This window comes from Puma concolor, chromosome A2 (assembly GCF_028749965.1).
Source record: "Puma concolor isolate L17-30 chromosome A2, mPumCon1.1.hap2, whole genome shotgun sequence".
Classification (NCBI taxonomy): domain Eukaryota; kingdom Metazoa; phylum Chordata; class Mammalia; order Carnivora; family Felidae; genus Puma; species Puma concolor.
This window is the reverse complement of record NC_141668.1, coordinates 57,496,219-57,513,690: the sequence shown is the minus strand read 5'-3', so window position 1 is coordinate 57,513,690 and position 17,472 is coordinate 57,496,219. Positions and strand designations below refer to the sequence as shown.

The window sequence follows — 17,472 nt, the reverse complement described above, 5'->3', positions numbered from 1 at the left end:
ATGCAAAGGGTCAATTGTATCTATGACCCTCTAGAAGAAGAGGAATCAGGTGAGAAGACATGCTTTAGTAGATAATTCTTTAAAACTGTTAAAATATAAACCCATAATATTATTGTTGCATGTAGACAGAAAGACTTAGGAAAAATAAAATTAATTAAAATAAAGTTTAATTTAAAAAGGCTAGAAACAAAGCCATTGCCTATGTATGGGCATTTGACTCATGAGACTAATATGGAAAACACAAACTTTTCAAAATAACATGTTGGGATAAGAATATTAAAAAATAAAAAATATATCATTGGACGCCTAGTTTACACCATGCACAAAATTAATTCCAGGTGGGTTAGAAACTTCACTATGAAAGTTAAGCTTTAGAAAAGAATATAAACAAATGTCTTCATGATCTTATCAAGATTTCTTAAAGAGGGCACAAAATGTGTTAATATGAAACAGATCAGTGAACACATTTGACAATATTTAAATCAAGAATTTCTATTCCTTAAAAAAAAATTCTAACCTAAAAATTAGACGACAAGTCACAAAATAGCAGAAGATACACAACATATATCAGATAAGGGTTAGCACCAAAAATATTGTACATTAAAACACTTACAAATCATTTTGAAAAGGAGTATAATTTGGGGCGCCTGGGTGGCTCAGTCAGTTAACCATCCGACTTTCAGCTCAGGTCAGGATCTCACACCTCATGAGTTTGAGTCCGCCCAGAGCCTGGAGCCTGCTTCGGATTCTGTCTCCCTCTCTATTTGCCCTTTCCCCGCTCATACTCTGTCTCTTTCTCTCTCTCAAAAACTAAATAAACATAAGGAAAAGGAAAGAAAAGAAAAGAAAAGAAAAGAAAAGAAAAGAAAAGAAAAGAAAAGAAGAGAAAAGAAGAGAAAAGAAGAGAAAAGAAGAGAAAAGGAGAGAAAAGGAGAAAAGAGAAGAGAAGAGAAGAGAAGAGAAGAGAAGAGGAGAAGAGAAGAAGAGAAGAGAAAAGAAAAGAAAAGAAAAGGGGTATAATTCAATTTAAAAAAATAAGAGCAAGGTTTGAATAGGTACTTCTACATAGAATTGATGTGAGTGCCCAGGACAGTCCTAATGTATGTGACTTATCATGGTTAAATAGTTAGTAATGTATCTTTTACTTCAAGAGCATCCTAATACAGTCGTGAAATATATGTTCACCATACCTTTCAGTCTTTCTCTTCTCAAACCTATCCTTTACCCCTAACTTCTGAGATCTCTAAAGCCTCTAATTGGAGAACCTCACCGCAGTTAATGCAGAATGAGTCTTCTTGCTTCTACTGGGCTTGTCTGTCTGTAGATTCCAGCTTCCTGTTTTTTGAGTTTCCCATTTCAAAAAATGCCATCATCTGTCTCCTTTTCTCTTTATGTTTGTGAGTTTATAATACTTTATTTCCCTACCATCATCTCAAGGAGGACGGAGGAGAATCCAAAATAAATGATCGATCATACCATGACATACTTTACCTAAAGTACTCATTTACTCCTGTTATTCATTTAAATGCCTAGTTGAAATAATATCCACTTTAGAAATCTTTCATGATGAAACAAAAAATGGTGATATCTTGCCTTGAGAAACAGGATTTTGTGCTTCATCTAGATAAATGCACTTTTCCTATCTGTATATTTGATCCCATGTATCCGTTGACCTTACTGCTTAATTGCTTTTGAAGAAAGATTTTTCAGAATTATATTGATCCACTATGCCTATGTGTGACATTTATACTTTGAATGGAAATGAATGCCCATAAAACAGGATCCTGTGCCATATTAACAAAATTGTTGGAAGTTTGATTATAAGCCTGGTATATAAACCGAGGTCTGCTTAGTTTATCGCAGTCTCTATAGTCAGAGATCTATTTTAGGGTTCACAAAAACTGTGCTGTTTGCAGTCTTTCTCTCCTCATCATGATTTTTACTGAGAATAGCATTAAAAACAGGAACCTAATTAATTTCTTAAAAGCTACCTCTTCTTTGAGGCCATAAGTCCAGAATCCAGGGACATGTAATAATTTGCTGAAATAATTTTGATTGTTTACTGAGAGAGGACAAGACCCATGTTTTAATCATTCAGATCTTTGACACTGAAGGAGAGCTCCATAAATGTTTGCATTTGAATGGATATTTAATGTGACTATTTTCAGATTCCCTCATTGAAAAGAAATACATATGTCAGTTTAACTGATATAATGATTCTGTTCTATTTCTTCTATTTCTATTTGATACAATGATGCTGTTCTATTTCCTCTCCCATTTTTATCACCTTGGTAGTAGATGACGTACCTAAAGAGAAATGTAGTTGTATCACAGCATTTCCCTTAGTTTTGTGCAGGTTCCTAAGAAAAACTTTTTGTGAACTGATAAGCTTCTTTGAAGATGACACTTTCAAAATACTTATTTTTCTTGAGGAAAAAAAATTTTTCAATTGCTAGGTACTTCATTTCTATTTTTACTGGCATACTAGAAGGATCCTGAGGAAGTGTCATTGATGAGGGAAACAGATAATTGCTTTCTATATACCGACATTATATTCTGAGATTCAAACAGTCCTGAGCCTTATATTGAAGTACCTGGGCTCACGAAATGAAAATACATCTGTTTCTGATCATTTCACAGCAGTCTGTATCCGTGAGGAAATTTTCTCATAGAGTCTCTGCGAGGCAGGCCAAGAGTAGGACGAGCATCTTTACTTGAAATCTGCTGAAACTGAGAAAGAGGAAATTTAAATAACATGACTAAAATTGCTTTGCCTATGGTGGGGCTGAAATTAGAATGTAGATCTCTTGATTCAAGGTTGAACTACCCCCACTGGGCCTGGGAGGAATCCAAGTGCAGTGACAGAAAATAGCTCTTGCTAACTTCACAGTACCTCTGTGGAGTGTACAGGGAACCCAGCCCCTTTCGTTGTGCTTCCCGCAGAGGGAGCAGGACTTAAAACAGTACAGTCTCCACTTTTCCTTGGATAATTTCTACCGTATAGAGAGAACAAATGGTAGTGACCGATAAGGACCCTACTGGTATGGTGCTAGGGGTAGAAAATAAGAACACTGAGTTAGTGTGTGTCTAAGTGGAAGTGATCAAAGATGGAAAGAAGGATACTCTAGGCAAACACCCTGACTCTTCTACTAACCACATGCAGTCAAAAGAAAATACTAATGCATTACTATTATGCTTGAAAGTTGACCAATTACCTTTTACATACATCAGTTTATTTTATATTAACTTCAAAATATCCCTACGTGGCAGGTATTGCCATTTCTCATTCTATAAATGTGTAGATGGACTCAGAGAAGCTAATAACTTGCTCATGATCATCCAGCCACCGAATAGTGAAGAAAGTAAGAGTGACAACATTAATAGAGATCTTAAATTTTCATCTTTTATTTCCTTTACTTTTTGCAATAGGAAAGGGCAAAGAGGGGAGTACCAGAAGGAATTGTGGTTTACAGAAATGTGGGAACTTGAGCAAAATGTGATAGCTCAGTATGTCCTCAATGCTTAGAGAATATTGTGCTTAGTATCAAGCCAAGTTGGGTGGCACCATTAAAAAAGTACAGGGGCACCTGGGTGGCGCAGTCGGTTAAGCGTCCGACTTCAGCCAGGTCACGATCTCGCGGTCCGGGAGTTTGAGCCCCGCGTCAGGCTCTGGGCTGATGGCTCGGAGCCTGGAGCCTGGAGCCTGTTTCCGATTCTGTGTCTCCCTCTCTCTCTGCCCCTCCCCCGTTCATGCTCTGCCTCTCTCTGTCCCAAAAATAAATAAACGTTGAAAAAAAAATTAAAAAAAAAAAAAAAAAAAAAGTACAGAAAATTCAAAGAGTCATCCTTACCACCCCAGACAGACACTAGATCATCGCATTGTGTATATATTTGGAAAGATCTTCCATTACCAATGACTTCCAAGTGTAGGAGTTTTATCTAAAACTTGCTGAGTAATCATTTCATCTTTGAGACTCAGCACTTCCTAAGGTATGACATGCTTCTTAAATGATGAAAATAAAGACTTCAAAGAGGAGAAAACTTGTGAGAGCACCTGAGAGAGAAGGTTGTGGATGCATCTAGGTAAACTCCAAAAGTTCCAGCACATAGGTGGATCTTCAATGAATACTTAGAGATAAATGGGTATTTATGCCACAGAGGGGCATCATATTCAGTATGTTAGCTATACTGTTAGGATTAAATACTGACTTAATACCTACCATTTTTATTGGGCAAAATTTGTTGCATATTTCTGGGCTAATTAAGTATTGGAAGATTTTAACATTTCTAGCTCCCATTTTCAAGCTTTGTACAGGTCTGTTCATCCTGACCCTTGTTACACACTACATTTTTTTCTAGTGTTTCCTCTCTTTAAACAATAAGCTACTGGGGCGCCTGGGTGGCACAGTCGGTTAAGCGTCCGACTTCAGCCAGGTCACGATCTCGCGGTCCGTGAGTTCGAGCCCCGCGTCGGGCTCTGGGCTGATGGCTCAGAGCCTGGAGCCTGTTTCCGATTCTGTGTCTCCCTCTCTCTCTGTCCCTCCCCCGTTCATGCTCTGTCTCTCTCTGTCCCAAAAATAAATAAACGTTGAAAAAAAAATTAAAAAAAAAAACAAAACAAACAAACAAAAAAAACAATAAGCTACTATATTTCAAGCTCTGGGCATATTTCTGGACAGTTTCAGATAATTTTTCATTTAATCATCATACTAATCTAGCAAGTTATCCTCATTTCAGACAACACTCTGAATCTCCAAAAGGGTTAACTTAACTTGCTCCATGTAACATGATAGTAAAATGCAGATCTAGGATTTCAATCCAGAATTAAAACCCTTGAAGGCAAGCCAATATCTTTTGTGTTTCTTCCATATCAGCAATATCTACATCAGCATGTGTACTGGAATCACCTGAAAAACTTAGAAACAGTTTCCCACTTCATACCTTCTGGACATTCTGATTTCAGTTGGTCTAAGATGGAACATCAGTCTACATTTTTAACAAATCCTTCGGCATGATTCTTACATAGCCAGTTGAAAGATGTGTTATTTAGGGTCACCATATCAATGTCTTCCATACAGTAGGAAATAAAATATGTTATTTACATTTTGAAGTAAATTCCACATATCAACTTGATGCTTCTTTGTGTTTCATAACATTTAAAGATTCTTTTGATGGTGGAACATGACACACTGACACATGGATGGATGAAAGACAGAACTCTTAGTTACTTACAGCTCCAGAAGAGAAACAGAGCCACACAGGGGAATGCATGGAAAAGGATAACAGCAAGCTGGAGCTGCGGAGACAGTTGATATTGGCAAGTGGGGTGGGTTGCTAGGTTTCCCAGGGTTCCTGGTGGATTGACTAAATTTATTAATTTTGCAGGCCATGGGGCATGGTAGCTGTACCTAGTTATATGGCACCTGGCCATGGGATGATTAAGAATAATGCACAGTAAACTAGGGTGTGAAAGCCAGATAAGAGAAGTGGTTGGGGGTATGGATTTAATTGGGTGCTCAAAAAGGGGAACAAACCAGCCCCTAGTCAAGGCCTCAAAACTGGGTCAAGACAGCACAATTAAAAGTGATTAAACAGGGACACCTGGGTGGCTCAGTCAGTTAGGCGTCTGACACTTGATTTTGGCTTAGGTCATGATCTCACAGTTTATGGGTAATTCTCTCTCTCTCTCTGTCCCTCTCCCACCTTCCCTTTCTCTTTCTCTTTCTTTTTCTCGTTCTCTTTCTCTTTCTCTGTCTTTCTTTCTTTACCTCTCATTCACGATTGGTTTAGAGCTCCAATTCACAATTTATAGCTAGTGAAATCCTCACCAACGTGCCTCTGGTTTCCCAATATAAGGTGATGAAATAGGTGAGTTATCCCATCTGGAAGTTTTTGACTCCTCCCTCTAACCCCACTGAATTTTTATTCTCCATGCTAGGTTTTGAATTTTTCATCTGTCTGGGAGTTAATCTCAGTACTTTGCCTTGCTTGGCAAATTAAAAAAAATTATAAATGTATTCAGAAACACAGACATAACTGAAAAAAAGCACTTACAAAAGGCATTGTATGTGTAGCACAGTGTGATGAAGGCTTGAGGTTTAAATCAAAAGAAGTTTAAATTGCTGCAGCAGTAACTATTTAACAATAATCGTTAGACAGTGCTGCTTCCAAACTTCTTGGACAACTTCACAGTGTTGCCCAAGCCTCGGCTGTTTTTCCTTTAACTGTCTCCTCCCTGTGTCTGTTCATTTCTAATGCAGAGGGACTTAGTCACCTCTTTTGTTTCCTGGGCTTCCTCCTAATCCTCTACTCATGGTCTCATATTCCACTCCATGTACTTTATCTGGGTATTTTCCTAAAGAGAGAATATTTCTACTGGTGCCAGCTATTAATATTAATATTTGTTTTTACTCTGCTACTGAAGACATTTGCCTTCTCATGGGAAATCCTCATCTCACTGAAACATGTCATGTAAGGTCCTTTACTTAAATTATCTCCCTACTTAGGTTTTGATAGTATTGTTTTCCATAATTATAAATGAATTATTCTGATTTCTACTTAACAGCCTCTGGGAATAAAGTGGACTGGCTAGAGCATGACTATTGCCCTATCTACTTTGACCAATAAATTCCTTGTATACTGGAGAACAAAATGGCTTAAAATTGATTTCATTGAGTTCTGTTTCATAATGGGGAGCCCAAAGTAGATAATGACTCAAAAAAATCAAATTATGTAATTAGAAATTCTACTTAGTATAAAATAATTGATAAAGCGGGGACTGGCAAAAAGTAAGCAACATACAAAGTTGTTTCATTTTGCTTGAGTGGGGAAAAAAAATAGAATCCTTTTCTTAAACTTTCTCCTCTTCTGAGCTTCACAATTTTGGAATGTGTCTGTGCTCAGTTCTCACCTCACTCTGCTCCATACTCATGCCAATGCTTCCCAAAGAAATCTCAGCCTCATTGCTCCCCATGAACTCTGTCCACTCCATGGTTCTCTTTGGACTCCTGATAAGCACTTCAAGCAAACATGGCCAAGGCAAAACTCTTGATTTTTCCCTTCTAGTTCCCCAATCTTCCTCAAATCATTGTGTCGCTACCATTTACTAGATCAAACCGATTCCTTGCTTTTGCTTGCATTCTTCCAACCCATCAGCAAATCGTATTGGTTTTGCCTTCAAAATACATCCTGAATGCACTCATGTCTCACTAGTCCAGGTTGCCACTACTGTGCCTCTACTTCTGTAATAGGTTCCTAATGCTTTACTTGCCTTTCCCATTCTTGCCCCTCACTTGTCTGTCACTCAGCTGTTAGAGTAGACATTTACAAAATATGTCAGATCAATAGGGCACCTGGGTGGCTCAGTCAGCTAAGTGTCTGACTCTTGGTTTCAACTCAGGTCATGATCTCTAGGTATGGGACTGAGACCCACACAGGGCTCTGCACTGTGCTGGGCATGGAGCCTGCTTGAGATTCTCCTTGGTCTCCTTGTACCCCTCTTCCCCCCTCATGCACCTTCTTTCTCTCTCTCTCTCTCAAATAAAAAGAGTTTGAAAAAGATGTCACATCAAGATATTTTCCTATGTAAAACTTTCTAATACCTTCCTTTTCATATTTTGAAAAATGTAGAAATATTTTTCATAACTGTAGCTCTATATAATCTAGCCTTTGATCTCTCGTTGACTTCATATTTGACTTCTCATCATGTCTTTCTTAGCTCCAACCTCAGTAAGCTTCATTTAGTTCTTTGACTATTGTAACGTTTCCCTACCAGGGACTTTATGATTCTTGAACCTTTGACCTACCGTCAGATCTTCCCAAACCATTAATTTTCATCAAACAGGCATTACCACTTGAATCCATCCCTCCCTCCATCCTTACTCCCTTCTTCTTCCTTTCTTCTTTCTCTTTTTCTCTCTCCTCTCTCCCTCCCTCTGTGCCTTCTCCTTCCTTCTATGTGATTTATTATATTTCTTCCACTAAACTGTACACATCATGATGGCATGGACTTTCTGTATCTGTTTCTATTATAAACACAGTGTCTAGAAAAATGCCTACCTATATGAAATGCTGAATAAATCATTGTTAAATGAATAAATGGATAAATAAATTTATTTCACAAATCAGAAACAGAGATGTTGAGAAAATTAGAGATGTTGAGGAACAAATGTAGAGATAGTTAATTCTTAAAAAACAATTCTATGGTGACAGTATCTATAATGTAACCATAACAAGCGATATTTATTGAGTATTTAATATTCTTCTAGCCATTGAGCTAAGTACTTCATGGACAGATCTCATTTATTTCTCCCAACAACCCACCAAAGGAATGCTCTTCCTTTTCCTATATTACAAATGAGCAACCTGAAGTTAAATGACTCATTTTCTCGTGGTCACACAAATCCTAAATGATGGAGCTGGGCCTTCAACTGATTCATACTCCAAAGCCCATGGTTGTAATAACTGTATGATATAAATATAACCTGGTAATTCTTTTTTTAAAATATTTTTTTAGGGGCGCCTGGGTGGCGCAGTCGGTTAAGCGTCCGACTTCAGCCAGGTCACGATCTCACGGTCCGTGAGTTCGAGCCCCGCGTCGGGCTCTGGGCTGATGGCTCGGAGCCTGGAGCCTGTTTCCGATTCTGTGTCTCCCTCTCTCTCTGCCCCTCCCCCGTTCATGCTCTGTCTCTCTCTGTCCCCCAAAAAATAAATAAACGTTGAAAAAAAAAATTTAAAAAAAAAAAATTAAAAAAAAAAAAAAAAATATTTTTTTAGGGGCGCCTGGGTGGCGCAGTCGGTTAAGCGTCCAACTTCAGCCAGGTCACAATCTCGCGGTCCGTGAGTTCGAGCCCCGCGTCGGGCTCTGGGCTGATGGCTCAGAGCCTGGAGCCTGTTTCCGATTCTGTGTCTCCCTCTCTCTCTGCCCCTCCCCCGTTCATGCTCTGTCTCTCTCTGTCCCAAAAATAAATAAAACGTTGAAGAAAAAAAAAAATATTTTTTTAGATTTTTTAATGTTTATTTATTTTTGAGAGAGAGGGAGAGAGAGAGAGAGAGAGAGAATGAATGAATGAACAGGAGAAGGGCAGAGAGAGAGGGAGACACAGAATCCGAAGCAGGCTCCAGGCTCTGAGCTGTTAGCACAAAGCCCAATGTGGGGCTAGAACTCATGAACCACGAGATCATGACCTGAGCCGAAATCAGATGCCCAACTGACTGAGCCACCAGGCGCCCCTAACATGGTAATTCTTTTAAAGCTAGACTATATGAACTCATGTCTATATTATTTGCAGGTACTGGGTTTCAATTCTGTTAAAGAATCTAAAGAACCTGAGGAAGAATGTGTGGATGCAATGTAAGCAGCAGAACGGTGGTGGGAAGGAGACATTACTGGGTTAGGGACCAAAGTTACTGTGGTTTTACATAGGCTGCTCTATCATAGTATAAACTGGACCCCAGTCTCCTTTTCCAGGTGAGGAGCATTCAATTCCCAGGGGGGAATTAAACTAAAATTAAAGCTATAAAACTGAATAGTCCTTGAACAAAATTCAGTTCCAAGGTACCTTTTCTTAAGTTCTCCCTCTTTTCTTTTCATGTTTTTTGGTAGGGAATTTAGGAATTTAGCACTTCCCAGATTGTCCCAACAAGGTCCTATTGTCTTTCATCCAGCCCACTTAACCCGTTAATATTTCTTACCCTAGTCCTTCAGGGTATTTGATTTTGTGACCTCAGGGCTAGAAATCATACTGCTATATCCCTTTTTAAGTCAAAGCATACTATCCATAGGGATAAATACTGGAAAAAATACTGGAATACATACGGAAAAAAATTTAGTGTTTGCATGATGATTTTTCAGTGGTCAATCCAAGCTTACATTTATGCATAAGTTAATGATATTCATATCTTGCAGAGCTGTTAAAGGACAAAAGCATACTAAGCATACAGTTATGACAAATCACTTTAAATACTTATTTTCAAACATCATTTTATTTGTATCTTGACTGATACATGGAATATATATAATTTGTTTCATTGCTGTTATTTTAAAATTGACTCTACTCTGAAGAATCATGACAAGAAATGAACGTTTCTCATAAACAGCCAAAAGAATAAATATGTCTGTGGTGGCAAAACATCCAGATGTAAAGTGGAAAATTCAGTCATGTGATAGTTGCCTCACAGAATGCCAAACATCTGGAGGTTCGGGGAGAACTTTACAATTACCTAAATATTTCATTTCTTATCTGTATATTTATTTTCTTGTAGCTGCAGTCTCATTTGGCACATTGTCGGTAAGTAAGGGGCGGCAGGAGGGGGGGGTAGTGTTGGATTCTAAAGAAAAAGTTTTGTTTTTTTTTCCCCAAAGAACTGTTTAAGACATTATTTTAAATTATTTTATACATTCTGGTCTGATCAAAGGCATTTCTTAAGTTTGTCTGCATTTCACATAGGACACTCCTAAATCATGAATCTTTAGGTTTGCCTTTGTTTTATGTAGTAAGAAACATAGTGTAAAGAGAAATGAAAAGCTGTAACTACATAACAAAGCTTTTCTCCTTGTTAAACTTCCATTAATTCATCATTAATCCAGTTACAATGGTATATGCAGAATATGTACATTAAAAATACCAGGGAGGTGCCTGGGTGTCTCAGTTGCTTGAGCATTCGACTTCAACCCAGGTCATGATCTCATGGGTATGTGAGATAAAACCCCACATTGGGATCTCTGCTGTCAGCCCAGAGCCGCCTTTGATTCCTTGGTCCCCGCCCCCACTCTCTGCCCCTCCCCCACTCGCTTAAGTTCTCTCTCAAAAATGAATAAAACACTAAAAAAAAAAAAAAGAGGAAATAAGCTAAATGTAACCATTTTTAGAATCCTTAGGATTTGGCTTTCCTTTTTAAATTTTTTTCAATTTTCTGTAAAGATCAGTAGTATTTTAAAAAATCAAGTTAATTTAGACTTTCAGCTGAACACAAACATTTATAAATGTATTTTTCAGAAAACAAAAGTGCCCTTATCTTTGCAAAATCACATTTCAGCTTGGCTGTCTCATCAACATGGTTTCTATGAAGAGTATGCTGGGAAGTGAGAGCAAGGAGAGCCAGCTAATATTTAAAGGGCATTGATTGATGTTTTACCAGTGAAAGAGTGTAATGCAGTTACTTCTTACTAACAAAGCAGGCATCTTTAGGACCATCAGACTCTCAAAGTACTCCATGGCCAAATTACCCAGGAATTTTAAAAGGCCTTCTTAAGAAAATGAAAGAATTGTCATGAGTAGCTCCAATAGCACAATCAGTTAGCATGTGGTATTTAAACAATTTCCATGAGACCAGTCATACATGTTTCTCTCTCTCATAAAAATGAATGTGGTTCTAAATATTTTGAGGAATAAAGAAACAATGAAAAATATTAGAAACACCCATAAAAGGCCTGCCAGAAGTTCAGACACCTAAATACACAATCAAATCTGGGCACCTGGGTGGCTCAGTCGGTTAAGTGTCCAACTCTTGGTTTTGGCTCAAGTCACGATCTCACCTTTCATGGGTTCAAGGTCTTCATCAGGCTCTGCTGACAGCATGGAGCCTGCTCTGGATACTCTGTTTCCCTCTCTCTCTGCCCCACCCCCTCTCGTGTGTACTCTCTCTCTTCTTCTCTCAAAAATAAACATTTAAAAATAATAAATAAATACACAACTAAATCAAATTAAAAAACATAATTGACGGAATTTTCTATCTTCTTTTTTCTAGTTCTTAAGCCCAAAGCTTTCAGCCATTTAATATACTAAATACTAACAAAATAATACCTCATTTTAAGAGAGGTTGCATATTTTCATACTCTGGGAAGAAATGTCATTTAATAAACCGCTTAATGAGTTGCAGTTTGATGGTCCTTTGGTAGTAATAAGAGTACACCCAGCAGTAAATCAATGAGAAAACATCAAGATCACCAGAGCAGGCTACCTATAAATCCTAAATCTCCTAGAGTAATCAGTAAATTCACTGCATTCAGAAAATGAAGCAATTATATAACGAAAACTATAGACAATGTGATTATATTTGGCTTGTATATTATTCTACTCAGAATGCTATAACAAAATATTTCTGTTCTGTTAAAAGAACAGAAATTTGTTTTTTTTCCTAATTCTGGAGGCTGGAACTCTGAGGTCAGGGTGCAGCATGGTTGGGTTCTAGTGAGAGCTCTCTTCCTGGTTTGCAGATGGTCCTTCTAGCTGTGTGCTCTCATGGCGTCTCCTGTGCATGCACTTTGAGAGACAGAGTGACCTGTCTCTCTTCCTTTTCCTATAAGGCCATCAGTCCTATTGGTTTAGGGCCCTACCCTTAAGACCACATTTAACTTTAATTACCTTCAAAGACCCTTTCTCCAAATACAGTAACATTGGGGCTTAAGGCGTCAATATATGAATTGTAGGATAGAGGGCAAAATTTAGTCCATAGCAGCTTGTTTGGGGTGTGTGTGTGTGTGTGTGTGTATGTGTGTGCACGCGTATGCACATGTGTGTGTGTGTGTGTGTATGTGTGTTTACGTGTTGGGTAGGAGATTTGAGAAAGTGCTTAAAGACCTAATATTTCTAGAATATTTATAGTAGAATTTTATAGAAGAAGTAAAAATGTTAAGATTTTACTAAGATGTTTACAATACCAATTGGTAAGTTTTGCTGTCAATTAGTAGGCTAATATAACTCTGTAACTCATGATATTAATAGTATGGTTTGAGCCATCTGCATGTGGTCAAAGAGCAAACTTGGGTCTTTTTTCTTAAAGTTTCTTTCTTCTCACAGAAATTCTCTCCACCCCTGAACTTAAGTTTCCTAAAAACTTTAAGAATGTTTAAGACTTTTCCTTCACCATACACTTCAATGGAAAAGAATAAATGGATAAAAATATGAATGAGTGGATCTATCGATTCAGTACAATCCCAATCAAAATCCCAGAAGCCATTTTCCTTTTTTTTTTTTTAGAAATTGACAAGCCAATGCTAAAATTTACATATATATGAAAGGACCTCAAATAGTCAAAACAACTTTGTAAAATAATAGACTTGAGGAGGTACAATATCTGATTTCAAGAATAACTAAAGCTACAGGAATTAAGACAATGTCATATTAGTATAAAAATAGACAAATAGATCAATGGAATAGAATAAAAAATCCAGAAATCGATCTACACATACATAGTCATTTGACTTTTGACAAGGAAGCCAAGGCAATTCAGTAGGGAAAAGGATCTTAGACATTGGTGGCAGTACAGCCTGATTCTGCCTCACCAGAAACAAAAATTAATCAATATTTTATTAGAGGCCCTAAATGACACTACGTCAAGAAAAAAAACAAACAAAAAAAAAAAACAAAACATTTGTTCTTCAAAAGACACTATTACCAAAATGAAAAAGCAAGCTAAAGGAAATATTTACAAAACTGATTTTTAACTAAGAGCTTGTATTCAAAACAGAGAAATAAATTTCAATTGTCAATAATATGAAAATAAACCAATTCAAAAAGGGCAAAATATTTGATTAGACATTTCAGCAAAGCAGATGTAAAGATGGCAAGTAAACAACATGAAGAGATGCCGTTAAGAAAACCAAAAACCTCAAGACCATATCAGTACATACTCACCAGAAAGGCTAAAATGAAAAACTGATCATATCAAGTGTTGGTGAGGATAGGGAACATCTGGAAGTCTATATTCTACCAGTGGGAATATAATTTGGTATATTCACTTTAGAAAACAGTTTGACAGTCTCCTAAAAAGTTAAACTTATACTGACTATGTAATGTAGCCATATCACTCCTAGATATTGACAAGAGAGAAATTAAAATATCTTTCTAGACAAAACCTTGTACACAAATGTTCAAGGAAACTTCACTTGTAATTCCTCAAAACTAAAAACAATCTACTGTACATCAACAGGTGAACAGATAAACAAGTTGTGGTGTACCCATACAATAAAAAGGAACAAACTATTAATGCACAAAACAAAATGAAAGAATCTCAAAATAGTTATGCTGACTGAAATAAGCCAGACCCCACCTCAAAAAGAAAGGATATGTATATATGATTCCATTTATATAAAATTCTAGAAGATGCAAACTAATCTACAGTGACAGAAAGCAGGCCAGTGGTTGCTTGGAGAGGGAGAATCACAAAGGTCAGGAGGAAAATTTGGAGAATGGTGGCTATATTCATTATCTTGATTGTGTTTGATACATATGTCAAAAGTCGTCAAAAATACATGTTGAATATGTGCAGTTTAATAGATGTCAATTATATCTCAATGACGCTGTAAACAAACAAGCAAAAGCAAATTACAGAGATAGAAGTCAGGATAATTGTTACCCTTGGTAAGTGTGTGTAGTCACTGGAAGAAGACGCTTCTGGGGTTCCAGTAATGCTCTGTGTTTTTATCTAGATGCTGATGGCACACGTGTTCACTTTCTGAAATTTAGCTGACACATATGATATGTATCCTTTGCTAAATGTATGTTTTTCTTCTTTAAACATTTTACATTAAAATAAATATGAAGAGAAAGTTCTGCCTTCTCAGTGTAGACAGGACCCACATGAAATATACCAAGTATATTTTTATACTTTTAAAAAGACAAGATGAATTGCAGATGAGAGCAGAAGTAAAGATAAATATAAACTACAGTCCACTAATATTTAAATCATGTTTTACTGAAACATAGCAAAGAAATTTGTCTCAAACTCCTGACTTATAGGAAAATTCATCTCATTTTATCACTGAATCTTTTTCAGAAACGTTTTTTTTTCCTTATATTCCTTCCCCCAAGATTATTTTTCAAGGTAGATTTTTCAGAAGGATTTTTCACGAGCATGGTAAAGAACCATAAGATGAAAATGTTCCACAGGCAAAAGCATTTGGGTATATCATGCTACACCAGGCTAAATTGTTTTCTTTCCTGCAGGATTTATAGGTAAGCTTTTAGCATGTTAAAATGTGCCATGAATCCCATACAAGGTATATGTGATACTTTGCAAATTCATATGTCCACAGAATGCCCTTTTTTAAACATCTTTCTAAAGGACTAATATTTCAAGGAATATACAATGCAGTTCTAGAAATGCAACACCAACTGTGGTTGTTGACTACTGTAGTTAAACTGTGTGTTGCCAAATTAGACCATCTGTGTTTGAATCCTGCTACTTTTTCTCTTGTGTGACCTCGAAAGCTGAAACTTATCTCTCAAAATAAGGTGATAAAAGAAATATGGTCATTTTGGGGATAAAATGGCTAAAGATATGCAAAGCATGTAGAACAATGCCTGATGCATAGTAAGCGTTCAAAAGAGCTAACTAGTAATATTATTAAGAAACATTGCCTAGGTCAGAATCACAAGGTAGAGATCACGTTCCCGTATTGGTCTTGCTGAAATTTAGGGCCAATCTTACTACTCATCAACCCATCAAAATCTGGCAATAGAATTACATGAGATATAAAGGTTTTCCCCTAACGACAACAAAATGGATAATATGTGAGGCGAAAGATGTGTTAACGAACTTCTTGTGGCAATAATTTCTCAATATATATATGTATGAGATCACCACACTGTACATCTTAAACTTATACAATGTTATGCATTAATTATATCTCAATAAAACTGCAAGAGAAACAGAACAATTCCGGTCTCTTAAGCAGTCATCACAGAGACTGAGTGACTTAATATATATAAAGTGTCCAGTCTTAAACCTCTACAGGATGAAAGAATTACATGAGAATTTATAACCATAACCAGCATGCATGGTTAGATTATAAATTCCTTGAGGGCAGAGACCACATCTGACCATCATCCTCCTTTTTGAAGACTAGAGTTGAGCTAATACAGTCTACACACTTTAGGAACTGTGGGATTCAGCAGTCTTATTAGCATGCGGGAATCAGACACTTTGGTATAACTGTGAAAAGGATTTTGAGCCAAGATGGCCAGCTCCCTGGATCAGCAAGACAAAGATATGTCAGCAAAAGATGGTAGAAGACTGCTTTTAAGAGGGTTTTGTTTAGGTTATGTATATGGAGTCCTTAAATCAGGATTCCATTCATGAGGCCTTCACGTTAGAAGACAGCTGAAACCAAACAGGGTGAGGACACCAGGGACATTAAAATCATGTTAGCAAAACTGAGGATTGGAGTCAAATGCTTCCTCTGGTTATTACTTTCATGCCTGATTTTCCCGAGGCTGATGTGATAAGACAATAAGGGTTATATATTTATCCACCAAAGTGCCTTAGACATACTTGCTCACAGTAGGTGTTAATGAATATATTTTTTGAGCATACAGTGTCATCATAAAGCGTAGTGACAGTTGTAGAACTGACACTCCCACTCTCCAACTCCAGCTGTGGAGAAAGGAGAAAACATGCAAGGAAACAAGAAATGGTAAATGTGTAGAGCAGAAAGAAAGGAAGAATCTTCAAGCAGGCAAAGCAGAGAATTCACAAGAAATGTGCTTTATGTTGCAAGGGACTGAGGCACAAGAGAGAATAAATAGTATTCACCCTCCAGGACTTCTTCAAAGGTTAATTTGTGTGAGGAAAGTGCTCTGAAACCAATGTTATGAAAACCACTTAAATGCAAAGTCTCACCACAGCTGCTGGCTGCATTGTGCTGCTTCTATTTTTAGCTCACATTCATGCTGCTCCTGGTCAGAGGAAGGGATGTCTGTGGAGAGAGGAACAAATCGCTTGCAGCAAGACCAGCTTTGATGAGTAATTACTTGTGTTATAATGTGCAGTCAGGGCCGGCTCCATTCCACAGGATGAAAACTAAAACTCCCAGGAAGTAATCACGGGTAGGGTCCACGGTGGCTGCAATGGCTTCCAGCACTAATGATATCTGGCAGTGCTGCCAGGATGATCAAGAAGTAATTGATTTGTTGTGAACCCTACTAAAGGTTAGCACCAAGGCTGGTGTTATACAACACAGTTACATTTTCAAAGCACCTTATAATCAGTAATTATTCTTTTCCCAATATTCCAAGGAAGTAAGTAAAAAATACTTTTCCTTGTAATTCTAACGTTATCTTTTTTTTTTAATGTTTATTTATTTATTTTGAGAGAGAGTGAGAGTGTGTGTGCATGAGTGGTGGAGGAGCAGAAGAAGAGGAGGAGAGAGAATCCCAAGCAGGCTCCACACTCCGTACTAGCACAGAGCCAGACACGGAGCTCGATCTCATGACCTCGAGATCATGACCTGAGCCAAAATCAAGAGTTGGAGGCTTAACTGACTGAGCCACCTTGGAGCCCCATAATGTTATCTTTTTGACTTTATATTTCTAAGCCCTAGACTTTCTACTAAGTATGAAAACTCTTTCACAAATTTTATGTTTCAAGAGTGAGAAGAAGTAAAATTTTCCTGTTTTTATTTACTTAAAGCTGTTTTCTGATGCAGGCACAAAGTTTCTTTCTTTTTCTACTTTCCTACAACCCAGTGGT

General features: G+C 37.3%; 1 long non-coding RNA gene across 1 annotated transcript; it reads right to left on the bottom strand.

The window, feature by feature from the left end:
* Positions 1 to 2,460: 2,460 nt before the first annotated feature.
* On the bottom strand, positions 2,461 to 9,944 carry LOC147583218 (uncharacterized). The gene is made up of 3 exons (XR_015242957.1): positions 9,818 to 9,944; positions 5,233 to 5,296; positions 2,461 to 2,730 (listed from the first exon to the last, which is right to left on the bottom strand). It is a non-coding gene; the product is annotated as an uncharacterized LOC147583218 (long non-coding RNA).
* Positions 9,945 to 17,472: the final 7,528 nt, after the last annotated feature.